The sequence below is a fragment of the Phasianus colchicus genome, chromosome 2 (assembly GCF_987193195.1).
Source record: "Phasianus colchicus chromosome 2, bPhaCol1.hap1.1, whole genome shotgun sequence".
NCBI lineage: Eukaryota > Metazoa > Chordata > Aves > Galliformes > Phasianidae > Phasianus > Phasianus colchicus.
The window spans coordinates 3,722,911-3,742,812 of NC_143437.1; the positions used below are offsets into that span (position 1 = coordinate 3,722,911).

The window sequence follows — 19,902 nt, forward strand, 5'->3', positions numbered from 1 at the left end:
TCCTGGGTGCTCAAATGTACCTTGAGTGTTGTTCATGAGTTACTCCATGGCTTCTTAGGACAGAATCTCAAGCCCTGTCTCCCTCATCTCTAAGAAGTATCCTAATTTCTGGAAGGAAAGAAAGAGGGCAAGTGGCTTATTTGCTCTCTCTAAATCAGGAACTCTTTTCTGAGCATTTCAACGGGAGGGATGAAACCAGCTGAGTGTTGGGAGGGAGGTGTCTGAATCCTCTCAGGCTGAGGAAGATGCTGAACCTGAGTGCCCTGTGCATGGGATGACTGATCTCAACGCAGGGGTGCTGTAATACAGCAGGACACAACAACTCATTTCATCCTCCCAGCCAGAATACTGCAAAGTCCAGAAGAGAGCCGCAGCCTGGGAAGCCAGATTTTATCTTGTTCCTTTGCCTGGGAGTGAATGCCTTGGGCTTTGATGATGGTGAATAAGACCAGGAAAAAAGGAAACATTGGGAACCAGATCTGAGCCAAGTTTTTCGGCCAGCCAGGTCATTCCGCTGTGAATGCCAGTCCTGCTTTTGGGCACCAAGGTCTTTGATAAGAAAAGTGAGGAATGGAAATGCAGTGCTGCAAATCCCAGGCTAATTGCTGACCTGTTCCTTCCTCTCTGAAGCCCACAGGAAAGCTGTACCCAAGACTAAGTGCACAAAGGGAAAAAGGCTCCTGACAGAGGGAGAACTGCTGGAGTGGTCATGCAAAGTGATTCCTGAAATCTAGGGCTTGTGTGAAGCCTCCCAGAAAACATCTGTTATTACAGCTCTTCCAAAGAAGACCTGCTCTAAAAGCTGTGCTTGCAGATGACTTAAGCTAGGACACATTTTGAGAAGCCCTACACCCTGCCCTGGCAATGCAAGACAAAACCTCACTCCACCTCTCCTCTGGGCAGCAATCCTTTCCTTGTGGCTCCGCCAGAGGATGCTGCAGACTTTGGGAAGAGCCCTGCAGCTCAGCTTGTCATTCGCAGCATTCTGAAATGCACAACTGGTCTCTCACTGATACAATCCCAGCCTCCTGGAATGCAAGATGGAAGGACTGCAATGCCCAGGCCATCTGAAGTTAACCCTGTGTCTTGCTGGGGCTCAACACCAGCCCCTTTGCAAGCAGGGAGCGGGGATGGAGCAGGTCCATGAAGGGTGTCCTTAAGGGACAAGCTGTCAGCAGATCAGTGCTGGGCTGCCCCTTTGCCAGAGAGAGAGGAAAAAGAGGAGTTAAGTTGTTAAGGAGCCAGAAATCAGATTATACTGGAAAGGACATAAAAAGTCCAATTTGAACAGTTTCCTTGGGAGAAAGTTCATCCCATGCTGTTCAGATGACTGTGACATTGAGAGGAATCCAAGCACGTGTCTGCCAGAGCCTTTGAGGAGGAGAGGGCTTCAAAATGCATTTTTCCCAAGTTTGGAGCCGATGAAGCTGAAGCTCTCCTGAACGGGAGCCAAGCCACCACTCAGCAAACCTTAGTGTTGTCCCCAAAATGGAGACAGAGCTTTCAGCATAGTCTACAAACGCAAATTCCAGACAAAGTCCTAATGAGAAACAAACAGCAGACTTTTGGTCTCTGTGTCAGTGGTACATACTGGTTAGCCTCAAATGCAATTCTCCGTAATACATTCTGACATATGATTTTGCTACAAATCAAAGATGCCGTATATACTCCCTCTTACACTGCTTTTGCTTTAAGTCAAAAGAAACTGGAGTTAGGTATGTTCTGAAAAAAGATTCCAAGGTCTTGGTGTCACTTGATAAGCATATGGATTGACAAAAATTCTTTGTCTGATTTTTTTTTTTTTCTTCCTTGAAAACGAGGTATTACAACACTAAAGGGAAACAGAATGCACTGCTCAGCGAGGCAGGGTCTTGCTGGAGAGAGGTTGTGTGCTAGAGCAAACCAAGAGGAAATAATAGCTTCTTTACCTCTGGCTGATTGTTAATGCCCTTCTAGCAGAGAGGCTGCAGATAGCCACAAGGAACCTCACTCAGGGTGACACAGCACGGTCAGTGATAAACAGGACAGCAGGTGAGACGGACTAACAGCTCCTCCTGGCTTTGGAAATCGGTGAATGTGTGAATTATGGGAAGCAGTGCTTTTTCCATCTACTTTTACTTTGCAGCTCACCCCTGCGTTCAGGCCCCTGCGACACGATATATTCCCATGGCTTTAGAGGGGCTGCTTTTGGGTTAATTCACTGCAATCCTGACACCACGCTCTTGACAAGTGGTGTGCTAGGCGGATGGGAAACAAGATGTAAGAGGTGCCTCAGCAAATGGTTTGCTATGTTACCAAATAAATCCCCCACGCAGTTCATCCCTTATGTGCTCTTGTTTATTACACATATTTAAGCTGTTGGCACATTGTGACCTTTTGCTTCGCCCTGTAACTTTGAGAGAAGCAAGATATTTTAACCCGTAATAAACTACAGGCATCTCCCCCAGCAATTGCCTTTGCGAGCCCATGATTTCCTATCCTGCTCTAGGAAGCACTGAAGGTCTGATGCAGCTCTGGAGACCTCAGCCAAGTTTTCCTTCTGTATGTGAACCTTTTTTTAACTCCATAACTCTTCCTGTTTCCAGTCAAACCTATATTTAAATAGGTTGCTGAGTCTGGGGCTCAGTGAAAGAGGTCTGTCAAGACTACAAAGCAGGTGGATGATGTTTAGTCTCTGGCCAGCAGACACTGCTGATAGCTACAGGATGCATATCAGGATGTTGATGCTTTCTCCTGTTGGAAACTGCCTCCTGTTTAGTTACAGGCACTTACATATTAATAAAAGATGTAATCAGCAAAGGGGGAGAAAACAGTTTATTTTTTTCCTTTCCTCTCCTGTATAGGGCCAAATGGATTTTAGAGTAAATTAATATTAGCACCTTGCTCCAAGCCAAAAGAAATAAAGCAGAAAATCAAAGTTATTCTTAACGCCAAGAAAATTGCAATTTCTGGCCAGATTTGCAGTCCCAGCCTCATGCTGCTAATGTTATCCTTTATTTTGACCAAGACATCATTAACATAGCTGCTGACTTGACAAAGGTGATGCCAGACAAACTTCACCTGATCCTAACAGTCAACTGATGGGATTTTTCAAGAAAGAAACACAAAAAGCCAAACAAAAGGGCCCCATGAGAGGCTTCTGCAGAGTCAGAGCTGGTGGGACAGAGGGAAATCTGCTTGGTCTCCAAATAGGATGGGCAAGGGCTCTTTTGCAGTGACAGCTGAATTTTCAGTTGATCCCTTTATGTTGCCTTGCTTGATTCCAAACTCACCTGGTGCCTGCTGGTTGGCTCTGGCACCGCAGTTCCTGCTCTGCACCATTGTGGATCCCCAGAAGCTGTGCTGCTGACCTTAATTCAAGTGGGAAAGCAGGCCCAGAAGAATGGTCTCACCATGGGAAAGGTCTATCAATCCAAATTCTTTGACAATAGCGGAGAATTTAGGTTTGCATCTGATTTCTCTGAAGGGCCAGAACTGATGTCTGGACCCAGTGATGTTCAAGGAGCTGAACTTTTTGCCTTGAGCGTTCCCATACCTCCAGCAACCGATAGCTCGCTCCCTACTTGGGCTGAGAAATGTCCTTTCAATCACCAGATTGGGCGTGGTGGTTTTGCACGATGAGTAAACACCAAATGCAGCTGCCTGGAGAAATAAACACCTGGCAAAATATTTTTGGAGGATTAGTCATTGTCTGTGTGTTTGGGAAGGTTGCATCCCCAGCTGCACAGCGCGTGTCATGGGGAGCCTTCCTGAGCCCATTTCTTTGGATGCCTTCCTGATTCTGTTGTCGAGTGGCTTCACACACAGCCTGCCCGTGGTTTTTCAGCATAGATGCTGCCTTTCTTGTATTGCAGGTGTAGCTGTGGGACAACAAAATGTCCCAAGAATTGGTTAGAGCCAATGGTCAAAGCATGCTGGCATGAATTTACGTGTGGGTGCGCAGAAGGAGGACAATCCCTGCTTATAGCTGCTGGGATCCCACAGCACAGACTTCTTGCAGTGGGCTTGTTCCTTTGGCCAGAAATCTGGGTTAACGTCAGCACAAGGAGCCACATGCAGAGCTCTGGGATTTCATCCAAGAAACCTGATCCACGTGATTTGAATTACAGATAAACAAGCAAAAACACTGCAGAAGGAGAAGGGAGAGAGAACATTGGGAAGGCACGATGATGGGAGAAAGCTGCTTGAAGAGGGCAGGCTGTACATTGCCCACACATTGGTGACAGTAGGTGACAGCAGCCACCTGCAGCCCATGCTCAGGGAATTTATACCCCAATATCACCTCTACATTTGCTGCTTTGGGAAAGCTGCATCAGGTAGCCTTCAGCTGCCTACACACCGTTACAGTGCAGTCCCAAAATGCCAATTTTTGGTGATGTGAGATGCAGCTGGATCAGATAAATCAGCCATCGTCTTGCGGTGGCAACTGGAGGTCAGCAGCATTTTCTGTCAGGCTCAGAGAAGGCTCTTCGCAGTTGTAAAGCTCTGGATAAATGCATTCTCATCTTGCTTCTCGCTGCAGAGGGATGGTTTGGAAGCAAATTACAGCAGCAGCACGGAGAAGGGCATGGAAACGCTTGGCAGCAAATTGCTGCTCCCTGCAGTGGCAGCTGGTGAAGCACCTCACGTTTGCCAGCAATGGTCAGGGATGGAGCCTGCCTCCCAAATACGTGGTTCACATGGATACCAAACTGCAGAGCCTTCCCAGCCTCTATTTTTTTTTGCAACAGTTTATCACGTTATCTGTTGACACTAACTTCAGAAGGTCTGTAATTTGCAGCATCACCTCTGTTCCTACCAGGAACCCTCACGATTAATTATCACCTATCAAAAAGAACAAGGGTCACAAAAGCTTTGGACTGTTTAAATAATACTGACTTTATGCTTCCCATTAGGTTATTAGATAGCAGATTGATTGGAGGCATGTGATGCATCTAGTCTAGCTACAATACCTCCCTAACTCGGCTTTGCTGGGCACAGAACCAGCCCAATGCAGTTTTCTTTCCCACCTTTCCCTTTTATTCCACCTCCCCTAGTTCCCTTGAACTGCATCCTGCAGGATGATGCTGGAGAAACATGGGACATTTTCATCTCCACGTGGTCCGCAGCAAACATTGCTCTTTGCAAGTGGAATGTTGAGCTCATTAAAAACACTCATTAATCCCTTTTTATCTATCAGTGTTTGTTCCCAGCTCGGTCATTAAACGAAGAACAGAAGTTTTGTCCTGCTAGCAAACTGGTTATTTTTGGAATCCTACCAAGGAGTTTTTCTTTCCACCAAGCCGCCCTTGCCCTCTCCCAGTCCCAAAGGCTCCATATGCAAGTGGGAAATACTGAATTATTTACCTTAGACAGTCATAGTGAAGGTCAGCAAAGGAAAAGAACTGGAACTCATTCTGCTCGTAGGTCTGACGGTGCCATGGGGCTGGTGCCCAGCAGATCTGGCCTTGCCGTGCTTCTTGGGCACCTTTGGTTCCATTACGTCCAGGCAAAGAAATAAGACAAGGCCTATACAGGTTTACCCCAAGGTCACGGCTGTTTGCCAGCTCTGTGCCCATATCCAACAGCTGTGTGGCACTGTCTGGCAGCCAATTTTCCTTGCTGGCAGCACCAAGCAGGACTTCCTGTTCTACGAATGTGCAAATGAAATAGATAGATGTGTTTCCAGGCAAATAACTGATATGTATATATATATATATATACATATATATATATAAAGAGAAAAAAGTCTCCCTACTTCTCACACTTTTGAACAAAGCAGTGGTGACTTCTGCTCAGGCCACGAGCGCATTGTTAAAAGCATCTGCTTTCACTTAAGGATCTTGAAGGATTACAGAACTCCAGGAACATGCAAATTCAAGAGCTATAGAAGAGCCAGAGTGGAGAAAGTTAAGTGTTCCCTTGAGGGCATTCGAGTTTACAGAGTTTTACTTCACTTTAATTAGAATCCCAGAACATCATCTGCTGAAGGGCTTTTTCAGTTGTATTTTATTATTCTACATAATAAATGTGCATATCCCTTTCTTGACCCCTCAGAGCTGTACATCACAAGGTGAACTCAACTCAGATCACACTGGCTGGGTAGCAAGAGCCCACGTCACACGAGTGTGCAAGTAATGCTGCCTTGCATAGGTATCAAAATGCATAGGGAGACAAGTGTGACTTGAATTCCCCTGCAGTGAAGACCTTTAAATGCATCTTTAGTGTCCATGTGTGTGTGAGTGCCCAGGCTGCCTTAAATGCACCCTGACCCTGCTGCTGGGGAATGCCTGCCTGTTCTGATGCTGCAAGGAAAGCACAGCTAAATTCCAGCATCACTGGGGCTGAACACAACAGTGCTGGCTGATATCCAGCTGAGGCTTCTGCTTTGATTTTCTTTTTTTTCTTTTCTCAGATTGTGCATTGCAACTTAGCACCAAAATTGCTTCTTTTCTCTATTGCTGCTTGTTAGATAATGTTGCCAAAGTTGATAACGTGATGCAGGACCCTATCTTGACTGCACCCTTTGGCTTTGGCTCAGGGACTTCATGCAAGCACCTCAGCATCATCCTTGGGCTCTATTTGCTTCCCACAGGCTGTGGTTTTGGAGAAATATATTTGAGAGCAGAGTGGCAGGCTTTGTATGCAATTGTATTGCTTTCAGAGGGTCAGGAGAGGAAGGGCATACTGAGCACTCATGCTGGCTGTTTGTGCCCATGTCCCTGCTGGGTTTTCCCAGTCAGGCTCTGTGCTTCCCATTGTATCATTTTCCTTAGCTCATTTTGGGAAAGAGGTCAAGGAATTTTGCTGAAATTTTCCCAAAAGGTTTGCCTACGGGGCTGCCAATATGAAGGAAAATCAGTGGCACTGGGAAATCTCAGGGATCCTCACTGTCACAGATTTTAATTTGTGCAAACATTGTGTCTGCAGACGGCAGTAAAGAATGCCTTTCATTCCTGGGAATGTGAGCAATAATTGCGCTTTGGCCACAGCACCTGCTTGCTTGCACCAAAATGTCTCTGCGGCAGCATGAGCTGCCAGGACCCACAGGGAGAAGGGACCTTTGGGAGAAGGAGAGCTTTGCAGAAGCACAGCAGGTGTTGCCCCTGCTCTGTTCAAGGCTTTGTAACCTTGGGGAAGTCAATTTGGCTCCTTTCATTTCTGGGCTGGTAGCACAGGTGGGGACATGCTGCCCCATACTGCAGTTGGCACCAGCAGATCCCAACCCTGCCTGATGTACATCACCGTAGACGGCTCTGCCTTCTCATGATTTCTCATTTTGCTTCCTCTGTCTCAGTAAGAAAATATCATCCAGCTCATGACATTTCCTTGAAGTTGCTTGTGAGCTGTTCCCGGTGCTCACCAGGGCAGTGCTGCACACAGCCGGCAGGATTTGAGCCAGCTTCTCCACCCAGTGCCGGGGCTGATGAACTCCCCGGAGATGTGTTTGCCATCACCATGGCCTTTAAGGAGTCCTGGAACACGGTCTAATTTCATGATTTTTTCCATCTGGCTTGCCAGTTTAAAGCCGTTTTCACACATGGACAAAAATAACTTCATTTTTCTCACATGAGCTCTGGAAGCAGGGGCTTGTGTTGGTGAAAGGACACCAGGCATCCACGGGAGCAGCTGGGACACAGCAGGTGCCTCTTATCCCCTGTAGACAGTGGGCAGGGGGCACACAGGGACAACCCTCAGGCAAAGAGGGGATGAATGCCAGCACTGGAATGCTGTCACAGCTCTGACATCCCAGGGTCAACCCCATGCTGCCCTCTCGTCCACCACATGTCATTGTCCCCGAGCCCCTTCTCACGGGACAGCTTTTAGCCCTGCTGAAAGCAGCACCAAAGGGAGGAGGCGAGATGCCGATGACCTCGCTGCTGATGTCAGAGCAAAGCTCTGCACTTCGTTGCCATGGCAATGGAGCGAGGACCACAACACACATTTTCTGGCACTACGTCAGCTGCTCCCACTGCATCCCGGGGAATGTTCTCACGGGACCGTGGGCTTCACATGCTGCAGTCTCATTCTTGGCTTCCTCACCTTGCAGGTATCTCCTGGTGAAGCAAAACCATCTGTTTTCTGCTGCTCCTTCCCCCGTAGGATGCTGTGCAGGAGTGGAGCTGATGATTAGAGGTGCACCATGGATGTGCCAGGAGATGCCAAGAAATACCGTGGCCCTGTGCCTGTGTGTAGCTTTTCTATGGCCTTGTTGTGATCTGGGGTCTTGCTTGAATTTTTCTTTTTTTTTTTTTTTATGTTTGGAAACAGCTTCTCTCAGTCAGTATTTTCAGCATCTCACAGTAATTTTCTGAAAATGACACCAAACCACTCGGGAGGTGTTTAACAAAGATGAATCAGCTTTACAAGGATGGTCACATGGGAACTCAGAGCCTCAGCGCAAAGGACAATCTTAAGTGAAAATAAGGCCATAAGGCTGTCACTGGGGGGAGCTGATCCCCAGGCATCCCATAGCTGCAGGCAAGCCTTTGGGCGCAGGCTCAGCACATTGTGAGGCAGCTGAGGGCACGCATTTTTCCCTAAAGCCTTCTGTGCGTCCCATCCTTAATTCTCCACTCCTTTCCTTCCTGCGAAAACAGGGGGAAGGAATGTTTGGGGAGTGAGGTCAGTGGGAAGGCTGTACTTGCCTCCATCTGGGCTTGGCTGGGGCTGGGGCATGCAGGTGGCCAGAAGGATGGGTGAGGGGATGCGGCTGTGAGCATCTCCTTCGCACCTGAATAACTTCTGGTGTTATTATTTGATCCTGTGCGAACTGAATGATTTAAGGCTGTGGAATTTTGCTCCTCCCAGAAAGAGGAACAAAGTGTCCAGCTCAGCGCCGTGGCTGCTGAGGTCCGCCGCTGGCTCCCCACCTCTCTCCTCCTGCTGCTCCTTTTGGGATAACAATGGCAGGATCCAGATGCTTATCTGAGGCTCCCACCGCCGCCCTCAGCTGAAGCGCAGCGGCTGTGCAGGGGCACCGAGCCCAGTCCAGTTAGGATCAGGCTATTGAGTGAGAATTCACTGGGATTAGGTGTTATTGAGCAGAAGGCACCCCAGTGAAATAGCAAAGATTTCGCATGTGAATGGTACTAATGCAATCCCACAGCTCCAGCACACATGGATTTGTCACCTGTTGGTAAATCACTAAAATACAGGCTAAAACTAAGCTGTGCAAAGGACACAGAAATAGAATAAGAAAAGTCTGGCTGCTGAGCTGCACCTCCTGCTTGAGATTTCCTTTCCCTGTACCCATGCCCTGAGGACTGGCATTTCCAACACCCACATATTGTGATGATGCATTGCAGACAGACAGTATTTCCCCAAAGATAACCAGAAAATATGTAATTATCAACCTCATATTGAACTGAGAGCCACAACAGCCCTAAGGGTCCTTATCAAATGAACAAGCGAGTTTTTGGAACCAGATTATCAGAACAGCACAGCCCCAAATTGCTGGTTTGGGATAAACTCAGCTCACACAACATGGACAAAGCTCCAGTGTGGCACAGATGGGCTGTATGGGATATGTGCACAGTTATATGAATAGATTTATGGGAGATAATGCTGGAAAAATCTCTGGATTTTGAATTTTCTTTGACGTGTCAATGCTCAGCAGTGAGGTTTTGGAGCAGCAGTGCCAGGCACTTATCCTACAGCTCTGGGGAATAGCATGCTAGGTTCTCTACGCCAGTATTCTTCCCTCTGAGCCCTGCTGGCTTTCCACAGAGGAGATTTATGTTTGCTTCTTATTTTTATTTAATGTGATATTTTGCTATGTGGGGCCATAAGGGGGCACACAGTGGATACAGCAGCAGGGCTGCCCTGAGTGTGCGATAGCAAGTAGAAAACTGCTGATGCTTTCCTGTATTGCAGGGTGCCTCCCTGCAGGAAACAGTGCTTTGTGGTGCGGAGCGTTTTGCCTTCCTGCGTGGCTCCTCTGCTGAGCACTGGGAAAATTGGGGTGTACCCCATGGCTGGAGAAAGGCAGCGTAATGCTGAGGGCCTGCAAGAGCCCCATTTCCCAAAAAGCTCTCCAAGGTCCACTGTGCTGCCCCGTTATATAAAGATGAATTAAAGGGTTCAATCTGCAGTCGGCTCACAGCATGACGAGCTGTGATTTAACCATAGCAGCAGAGATGCAGCTGACTGCTGATTGCTTTGCCACTCTCACTGGTGCCACAGAGGTGAGGCTGAGGAGCTGGGAGAATGGGGCATTGGGCACTGAGGCATGGCAGCCCCAGGAAGGGGACACTTCTGCCCCTGTGACCTTTGGTTGGGACACATGTCTTCATATGAGTCACCGTGTGCAAGGAGGGTGTGTTCAGCTTTTCCTGTGCCACCTCCCTCCAGGGACCATGATGCTCCCCTTCCAAGCATGTTTCTCAGAGACAAAGCCTGAAGAAATGGTGCCAGAGCAATGAAAATGCCCTGCAAACCCAAGCACTGCCTGTACACGTGGTTCTTAATGTGCGGCACGCCTTTCCATCAAGCTAAACAATGCTGACCATCATTTCCAGGACAGACTGCCTTCGGTAACGCCTTAATAAACTTTTCCCTTTGTTTGAGATTTTGGTTTCCTTTTTCTCGGACATTAAGCTGCTTCCTCCAGTTCTCTGGAGTTCTTCAGATCGAGGTGGAGACACATTTCAGATAAAGACATGCTATTGTTCTGACAGGGAGGTGCTGAGCAAGATCCCCATCCGACCTCATGTGCTCACCTATGGGATATGCGCTGCCTCTCTGGGCAACCTTAGTTTTACACTTTCCTTAGTGTAAAAGGCTTCTTCCTTATGTCCAATCTAAATCTCTCCTCCTTTAATTAGAAACCATTTTCCCTTGTCTTATCACAGCAGACCCTGCTGAAGAGTCTGTCCCCTTCCTTCTTACAGCCCCTTCAGATACAGAAGACCACTCTCAGGTCTCCCAGAACCTTCCCTTCTCCAGGCTGCACAGACCAGCTCTCTCAGCCCTGAGCTCATTTTTGCAGCCCTCCTCTGCACATCTCCAGCAGCTCCATGTCTCTCCTGTACTGAGCACTGCCCATCTGGACGCAGTGCTCCAGGTGAGGTCTCACAGCCCAGAGCAGAGGGGCAGATCCCCTCCCTCACCCTGCTGGCCACGCTTCTTTTGATGCAGCCCAGGATGCGGTTGGCTCTCTGGGCTGTGAGGGCACAGTGCTGGCTCATGTCCAGCTGCCATCCATCAGTACCCCAGGTCCTTTTTGGCAGGTCTGTGCTCCATCCTTACATCCCCAGCTTGTACTGATAGTGGGGGTTGCTGCAACCCAGGGGTTGACCTTGCGCTCAGCTTTGTTGAACCTGAAGAGGTTCTCCTGGGCTCACTGCTCAGCCTGTCTAGGTCTCTCTGATGGCATCCCATCCCTTGGGCTTGTCGACAGTACCACACAGCATGGTGTCATCCATAGACTGCTGAGTGCACACTCAATCCCACTACTGATGTCATTGATAAAGATGTTGAAGAGCAGTACTGACCCTGAGAGACACCACTCATCACTGATATCCATTGGCCACCACTCTCACTCATGTTCCATGAATATTCGCATGTCAATGGTCCTGGTCACTGCCAATTTCTTCCAAAATCATCCCTCAAAGCCATAGTGCTTATACTTCTTGTCATTCTTTAAGAAGACATGGTGTGGAGCAAAGCCTTCCCCACTGGTTTGGGGCTGAGACCCATCATCTCCATATGTGAAGAGAAGACTTGCTTGGCATCACCTCCTTGGTCAAGGGACTCCTGAATCACAACAAGCTCACGCCTTTTTTTTTTTGTTGTTTTTTTTGTTTTTTGTTTTTTGTTAAAACTCTCTCTTAATTGCTTTATTTTAAGTGCAATACTTCACATCAAAACCTCAGCATCCAGGCTTAGGAGCTCTGCTTCTTCCAGCCTGACCCCAAACTCAACTCGGTGCAAACAGTCCATCCAAAGAAGTGGCCACATAGCACGGATGGTGCTTGTCTTTGCCTTCGCCTTGACTTTCTGTTTACAGATGATTACAATATGAGGCTTATATTGAATAATGCTAGCTGAAGATAACCCGCTTGTTTACGTTGGCTTTGATGACACCAGAAATGAAGCTCCAGCAGCACGCAGCAGCTGGCTCCTGACACATCCTCCATGTGAAAGCTGTGCAAAGGAGATCATTCTGGCTTTGTAATAAATGCAGTCTCCTTTTCCTTTGCAAGCATCGGGGTGAGCTGAGTTGCATGTAGTCGAATGTTGTTATGCATTAACTGAGTGAGATTCAGCAGATACAACCCCTCAGAGGATTCTAGCCTCCTTTTCCTTCCAGTACCTGCCACTCAGACCCTGCCTGTTCCTCAGGACCATCTTGCACGTGTGTGAGGCCAGCAGCTGTGGGGCGTGGGATGCTGCTGCACAGCCACGTTTGTTCAATTTAAGCCATTTTGGGCCACCTTTGATTTTTTCCTCATTTCTGTGTTTCCTGCTTGGAGGTCCCCAGGCTGCAAACCTTAGGCAGGAAATTTAGGGGAAGATCACAGATATACAAACTCTTGCAGGAGGATGAATGAAAGCAGGCAGAAAATTGTGCATTGGGAATAAACATTCCATAAGAGGAGGAAATTCATGTTTAATACAAACCCCACCACTCCCATGGCTTTGCTCCAGTAAGGAAACCACAGAAATTTGGAGGCACCTTCACTCGTGCATGCATGTGGGTGTCCTAGATGTAAGTGAGAGCCTCTCAGAGTCAGTAAGGGGCCCCAAAATCTTCACCTTGGATGCCACTGTCTATGTCCTGACATCCTCACCTAACAGGGATGAGTTACCCGTGGGAAAGAATCCTTCTGATCAGTAAACACCAAGAGAAACAAGTCCTTGCCTATCCCCCAAAACACTGCAATTGCCTCTCATCATGCCAACACAGCCTTCCTGCAGGCAGCAACTTGAGCAACTAAAAAAATAGGCAGTGTTGCCTCATCTCTGGGATGGAAGGAAAAAAGGAAGTGCTAATGGATGGTGGTTTTCCTCCCAGTCCATTGCAAATTCAGCAGCTGGAATGGTTCTCCAAGGTTTCAGGGCTTGGTTGTGCACCTTGAAGGTGGAGAGGAACGAGCAGCTGGAGGAATGGGTGAGAAGCTGTGGAACATGCTGGTCTGGATGACTGCTGATGTCCTTGGAGCGACAGAAGTGCTAAAGTCTGCACTGGAGAAGAGGTATTTGAAAGCTCTGAAAGAAGGTTCAGTTTAGCAAGAGAAAGCTCAGCTTTGGAGATGTTACTGGGAACTGAAGTTTCAAATTTCAAGAGGAACAAAAAAAGTGCAAAAGCTTCAGAAAAAAAAAAACACCATGAATGAAAGAATTTCTCCCCAGTTCTGGGGCAGTTTGAGATGAAAGCTAACACACAGGCATTCAGTGTTTTGTAAGCCAAGGTTCACCTGCTGCTATTTTGAAATGCAACATAAAATTTTGGAAACACTGCTCCTATCAAGAAGCATTCCTCTGTGGCCACTCCCCAGGCATGAGAGACCACAGGGTGATGCTTACTACTGACAGGGGAAACTCCCAAGCTATGCCAACAAAAGGAAAAGAAGGCATGAAAGTGTGTTAAAGATGTTTTCTCATCTGTTTTTTTTCCCCCAACTTCATAGCCAGCTTGGCTGTTTGCTCAGGTCCTTCCTGAACACGCTGCAGACATTGCTTTTGGAGGCTGGGAACTCTTAGCAACACTTTCTTTTTTATTATTATTATTTTTTTAATGATTCCTATTTTTCCAGCTGTTGTCACTGTCGTTGTGTGACATGATTTATTCTCCATCCCAAGCTTACCAGCAGCTGCCCAATAAGAAAGGATGGCCAAATCCACCAGCCTGCATTCAGACCAGGGGGAGAACAGCCTTGGGAGCCAGGCATGGGGCAGATCTCCCCTCCTCCTTTATAGGCAATGAAAGGGAGGAAGGGAGGCATGCAGCGCCAGTGCTCAGAAGTGAGGCGGTACTCGGGTGGGAACTCACCACTCATTTCCTTTCATCCAGATAACTATTTGCTTACTTCATCAAAAAGAAAACATCATCAATTGCCTCTCCTCTGCCCTACAGTTACACCGGGATTGTGCTGTGGTTTTCCTAGAAAAGGATGAAAATGCCAAAGGATGAAACTCTCAGCATGAGCGACAAGTGGAGAGTGACCCCAAGCCTTCCCACTGCTCCCACCTCTCCAAATAAAGCTTTTTTCTCCCCCTTCCATTTTTTCCTTCCTTCTTCCTTTTTCTTTTCCCTGTGCTGATGGAGAGCCAAGGAAATGGGGAAGGGAAGGGAATGGGGAAGCCATTGGCTCTACATCACAAGAGCTGTTGTGCATCGCACCTTTGTCGTGGTGGTCTTGCTATGAGTTGCTGAGCATAGAAACTGGACCTTTATGCCCTTCTTTGAACAGCCCCCTTCCTGTTAAACTAATTGCAAAACAAGCAGAAGCCTTCAGAAGGTGAATGTCTGTCCAGTGAGAGTCATTACATCCACCCCCTCTAATGATGTCCATGCTTCCCAGCGGCGCTGCAGCCACGAGGCTCACGGGTGGTCTCACTGCTGGATGCTTTCTGAGGCTGCAGCAGATCCAGCCTTCCAAAAACCATCTGCATGAAAACAGGATAGAAGCATTTCTGCATTTATTGTGGGTGGATTATTATTTTTTTAATACATTTTGTTTCATTTTTCCCCCAAGTGGAGTCCCAGCTGATAAAGAGTTAATTAAGTTTTTTTTCAGGGCAAATTGCTCAGGATCAGCACTTTGTGCTGCAAGATCTCTGCCCTACCCTGCTGGGCAGGGTCTGGCCCATTGCCCACAGCCATTCCCCAGAGTTACCTGAATTTTAGGCTGGAGCAGTGCTGATGGAGGGTGGTGAAATGCCCTGGGGTCAGCGAGGTATCGAGCTCTGGCAGATCCTGGTGCTGCCTTGGAGCAGGGAGATGTTTTCTTTCTCCTCCGTTAATCCCAAACACATGGCAGGAAGTGTGCAAGCTCGGAGTGTGCATTGCAAACAGATGCAGAGAGCTAACCTCTGCTCTGAGCTGATGTCAAAGCGTCCCCCTGACTTCTTGGGTCTTTCTTTAAATGTGCAGCAACGGGACGATGGAAGGGCTGGGGAGGCAAATGAAAAACTGCTGCCCATTAATACAGAGAAGTGCACAATGTTGTGGCTATAGAGTCACACGGGAGCATGTCAAAAGGGACAGAGCAGTAAGGAACCCAGCTCCAGGAATGATTTGCCTCCTGAGCGACCTGAATTGGGGAACAAACCCATAAAAACATCATTTCAGAGCAATTCGCCGTTCCACAATAAAAGCAGATACACGATTTACATAGGAAACACCCCCAGGAAAACAAATGAGTGTAATGAGTGGAAAGGGGACAGTTTGCAAGTTTGGATCTTCCCTGCACCGTGTCCTCACTGCGTGTGTTTTGATTTTCTTCCCACTCCACTCCTTGTTATTCCCAGGGAGACAACAAACAGCTCCTCACTCGGACTGCCGGTGGGAGGAGAACTTTCTGCTTGGCAGGACTGGAGGTGTCTCGAGCTGTTAGGAAAAACATAATTTCCACTGGTTTTATTAGTGAGAAGGGCATGGCTGGCCAGCGGAGGGCTCCTTGCTGGGAAACCCAAATTGTGAAGGCACTGCATGTAGGAAGTAAGCCCAGAATGGAAAACCCACAAAACTCACCACTTTTGGAATCAAAAATTAAAAGATGTGCTCGCAGGAGTAACTCAAACACCCTCTGCATCACATAAACTAACAACTTGGGTGGTTTTTCTGTTTGTTTGAAACTCCAAAGGTTTGTTAGCACTGCCTTGGGAAGAAGGAAGACTATTTATGTAGGTATGCACATGGTATGAGTGTTATCTGAGTATGGGATTCACATAGCTGGGCTGTTTTGCAGAGGTAAAAATGTTGGAGAGCACTGGTCCAAAGACAGACCCCTGGGGGGTTCCACCCATGACCAGCATCCACCTGGATGTAGAGACATTGACCACAACGCTCTGGCTGTGACCATCCCACTCTTTATCCACTGGGTAGTCCAGCCTTCAGATCCATCTCTCGCCAGCTTAGAGATAAGGTGTGGGACCGTGTCAAAGGCCTTGCACAAGTCCAGGTAGATGACTTCAGTTACCCTTTCTTTGTTTACCAAAACAGGAAGAGGACCCTTCTTTTTGGCACAGCAGTCCTCAGTCAGAGAACAGGCTGCAAGACATCTGCATTTTCCTCACCTCTATAGTCGTCTTGGCCCATGAGCAGCTTCATTCCCAAGCCAGCAGGCTGTGGAAAATCCCATGAGCTCTGCAGGACATGGGAGCCAGTCCCATTGCTCTCCATCCACTGAAATGTTGCCAAGCCATTTTCCTGCCAACACGTGTGTTTAGGTTTGGAGCATCCCCACCCCAGCTCAAATGCTCCTTGTCTCAGCACTAGATGGAAAGCACTGCCTGTAGCACAAAAGCAAACGGAGGACAAAGGGAAGCTCAGAGCAAGGTGTGATGCCATGCTCTGTTTCTTCTTGTCTGCGCAGATGAAGGCTGGTGGCAGCATGAAGCACTCCTCTTATAGGGCTGCCTTTCATGTGGACTGCTGATAGCGGTGTGTTCACAGCCTTTACTAGCTGGGGGCATCCTGATCCTGCAGCTGTTGTGTCTGCATCACCAGATATGCACCTATCTAGGTGCATCAGGCTCCCTCTGAGGGTGGCCACGGCCCTGGGGCTCTGCTGTATCACAGTACTGGAAGAAGGGTTTAGGAAAATAACTCAGTTACCACCAAAGATTATGATATGTTTTCCTTAGCTTTTCTTAAAAACTTCCTAACAAGCACTTGTTGATAAAAATAGAAAAATGAGCAAACACTTTCCTCAAAATGAAAAAATAATAATATTCATAAATACGTATACAAATAGGCATGCTTGTGCATGTAATATCGTAACGTGTGCGCTCACGCCTGTTTGCAAAGCCTTGCTGGGCAGTCACTGATCTGTTCTGCTACACTCTGAGTTTTGGAAGTGTTTTTTATTTGTTGTTATGTTTTTTTCCCCCTTGTATTCAAAGTTGCTTGCTTCTCTACTTCCTTCCAGGCTTTTTTAAATAACCCCAGGGCTGTTGGCAGCCTGGCTGATGCTTTGCATTGCGTGTGCCGGCTCCCGGTGCTGCTGACTGGGAGGAGCTGGAAGAGGGAGGGCAGGGAGAGGGGCCCACAGCTCCATGGGATGGGGTCTGAAATTACCGGATGCTAACATTTCAGCAGAAAAATGATGTACAACTGACAGATGGAGACAGATAGACCACAGAAACAATCATAGAATGGAATCATAGAGTCATAGAATGGCCTCGGTTGAAAAGGAGCACAATGCTCATCCAGTTCCAACCCCCTGCTGTGTGCAGGGTCACCAACCAGCAGACCAGGCTGCCCAGAGCCACATCCAGCCTGGCCTTGAATGCCCGCAGGGATGGGGCATCCACAGCCTCCTTGGGCAACCTGTTCCAGTGCATCACCACCCTCTGTGTGAAAAACTTCCTCCTAATATCCAACCTAAACCTCCCCTGTCTCAGTTTAAGACCATTCCCCCTTGTCCTATCACTGTCCACCCTCATAAACAGCTGTTAATCAAGCAGAAGACAACTGGTTTTGGGAGCTGTCCCTTCTATGAGAACCTTATAAAAAATCACTGCTCTTTTTCACCTGGCTGCCAGGCATGCGAGCCAGCATACTCATTGTTGCCATAAATGTAATTCAGATGACAGCTAGAAACTAAATGAAGCAGTATCCTTTTTCCTGTTGGCCGTTCCAGCCACTAGGCATCACCCTCAGAAACGTTCAACTGGAAAACATTCCAGTTAGTAAGATTTTCTGACTTTAAAAGCAGATGATAAAGATCTGACGTGGAGGTTCCTGTCCTTACAGCACGCTAATCCAATCAGGTCTTATTGCAAGCCGCAGAGGAGGCTATATAAATGGTGTTCTAAACCATCAACGGGAGCCGGCCCAGCTGCACCTCACCATGTCTCACCCCAGCCTCCTGCACTGACTTACAGTGTCCATCCCCATGGCATCAGGGTGGTGAGGCCCCGCTCTTGCTTGTCCTTGGTGTCCCAGAGGAAACCCAGTTCCTCCTATTCTTCTCAGCAGCTATTTGTGCAGGTGTCCCCCCACCCCCAGGGCCATTGTCCCTTTCCTAGCCTTGAGCCTTCTGCACAAACACTTGGGGATGATGTCAGGCAGACCATATACATTTCCTTCTTTGGCCTCTGAGAAATGTTTTTTAACCAAGTCCTTCATTATTTTTGTTTGCAGCGTGCCTTTGGGCAGGATTTCTGGTCTCGAGAAGATAATTTGGTTTTGATTAGCAGCCCAGACAGGGGTTTATAGACTTGTTCAACTGTGGGGGGTTGAGAAACCAAACCCCTTTAATTTAGAACCAGGACTTTTCTTGCTTTTCAAATAGGAGCATCAACCCAACCGAGAACAAACTTAATAAGTGTGATGTATTTAATAAAAGCAATAGAAGCATGATGTGTTTTTAAGTTACCAAAGCCTACTCTCTTGCCAAACCTGTGGGCAAAAATACTAACATAAACTTTGTAGATGAAGATCTCACTAAAAAGTGCAGGGAAGGGGGGGGGGGGGGCTTCCTGTTGGAATTGCAACCAGCCTGTAAACAGCTCTAGCAGGAACAGCCAAACATTTATTTAAAAATAAAAAGCCAGTGGAAAAAATTATTACCTGTATTCTTGCAAATGGAGGGAAAGGATCTGATGCTACAGCCTTGATCTTATCCATTGCACAGGGACACTGACTGCCACATCTTAGACCCCATCAGATCTCGTGCACAACATAAGGAAAAATATCACCAGCAACTGATCAAGCAGCCGGGGCAACTTCTTACACATCACTTCTCATTGCACATCTAACTACTGTTGGTTTTGTCCATAACACCCACTGGAAAGGGTTGAAAGGAGCTGGGGCTGAGAACAGGCCATTTTTGGCCATGGAACTTTGACAAAAATGCTTGTATGGATTGACTGAAATACATGGTAGACTGAGTGCTCAGTTTGTTGGGCTGCGTCAGCTGGAAAGAGAAAACACTGGCAGTGTTTTTACAAAAGGAAAGATATGTTCTGGGGTAACAGAAAGGAAATGCTTTTGTGTTGAGCACTGTTATTTTGTAACATATAAAAGGGAATTCTTCCCATTTCTTCCAGTAGGAAATTTTGAATAAAAATAATTTTAGACGGCATCAAAGTATTTTCTCCTTCCAAGCCAGTGCTGGAGTTTGGCTGCTGAACCAGAATTCTCCATGGCTTGCAAGTGCTAGCTGTGCTTTCCATAAGCAACAGTTCTCCTTTGCTCAGAGCAGACAGGTAACACCATCACATAGCTGGGGTTTCATCCCCATAGTGGATTTCATGGGATGTGGCAATAGGATTGCATCTCCTGTCCTCTCTGTTGGGCCGAAGGTCATGGCAGCTTTAGGTGTGCTAAGGTCTGGAAGGTACCCAGCACCCAGGTCTCCTGCAGGGATGTGGTACATGAACAAGTCTGGGGAAAGAGAAGAAAAATCTGTAGTTTTTAGGTTTTGGAGACTTTCATATTTAGGGTGTAAATAGAGATGGAGCCCAGGTAGCTCAGACCCCACAGCTCTTTAGACCCAGCAGAGGCAGATGCCCCAGCCTCTGGCAGGCATGAGGACATCCACAACTGCAGCTGTTCCTCATCCCAGCTCTGCTTATCGCACCGCTTTCCTCGCATCCCATGGCAGCCGCATGGTGTGCCAAGATGCTGTGCTCCACATTAGCACTTGACTCTTTTGTTCTTCCACCCTCTGGCATACCAGACATTTATACGATTGGGCAGATGAGCAGTCCCATGTTGCTTGGTGTCATCGAGCCTCTCCAGCCCAT

The 19,902-nt window shown here is 47.6% G+C and overlaps 1 long non-coding RNA gene across 1 annotated transcript; it reads left to right on the forward strand.

Annotated features, from left to right (window-relative positions):
* Positions 1 to 6,461: 6,461 nt before the first annotated feature.
* Positions 6,462 to 10,547, forward strand: LOC116231837 (uncharacterized). The gene is made up of 2 exons (XR_004167539.2): positions 6,462 to 8,029; positions 10,333 to 10,547. It is a non-coding gene; the product is annotated as an uncharacterized LOC116231837 (long non-coding RNA).
* Positions 10,548 to 19,902: the final 9,355 nt, after the last annotated feature.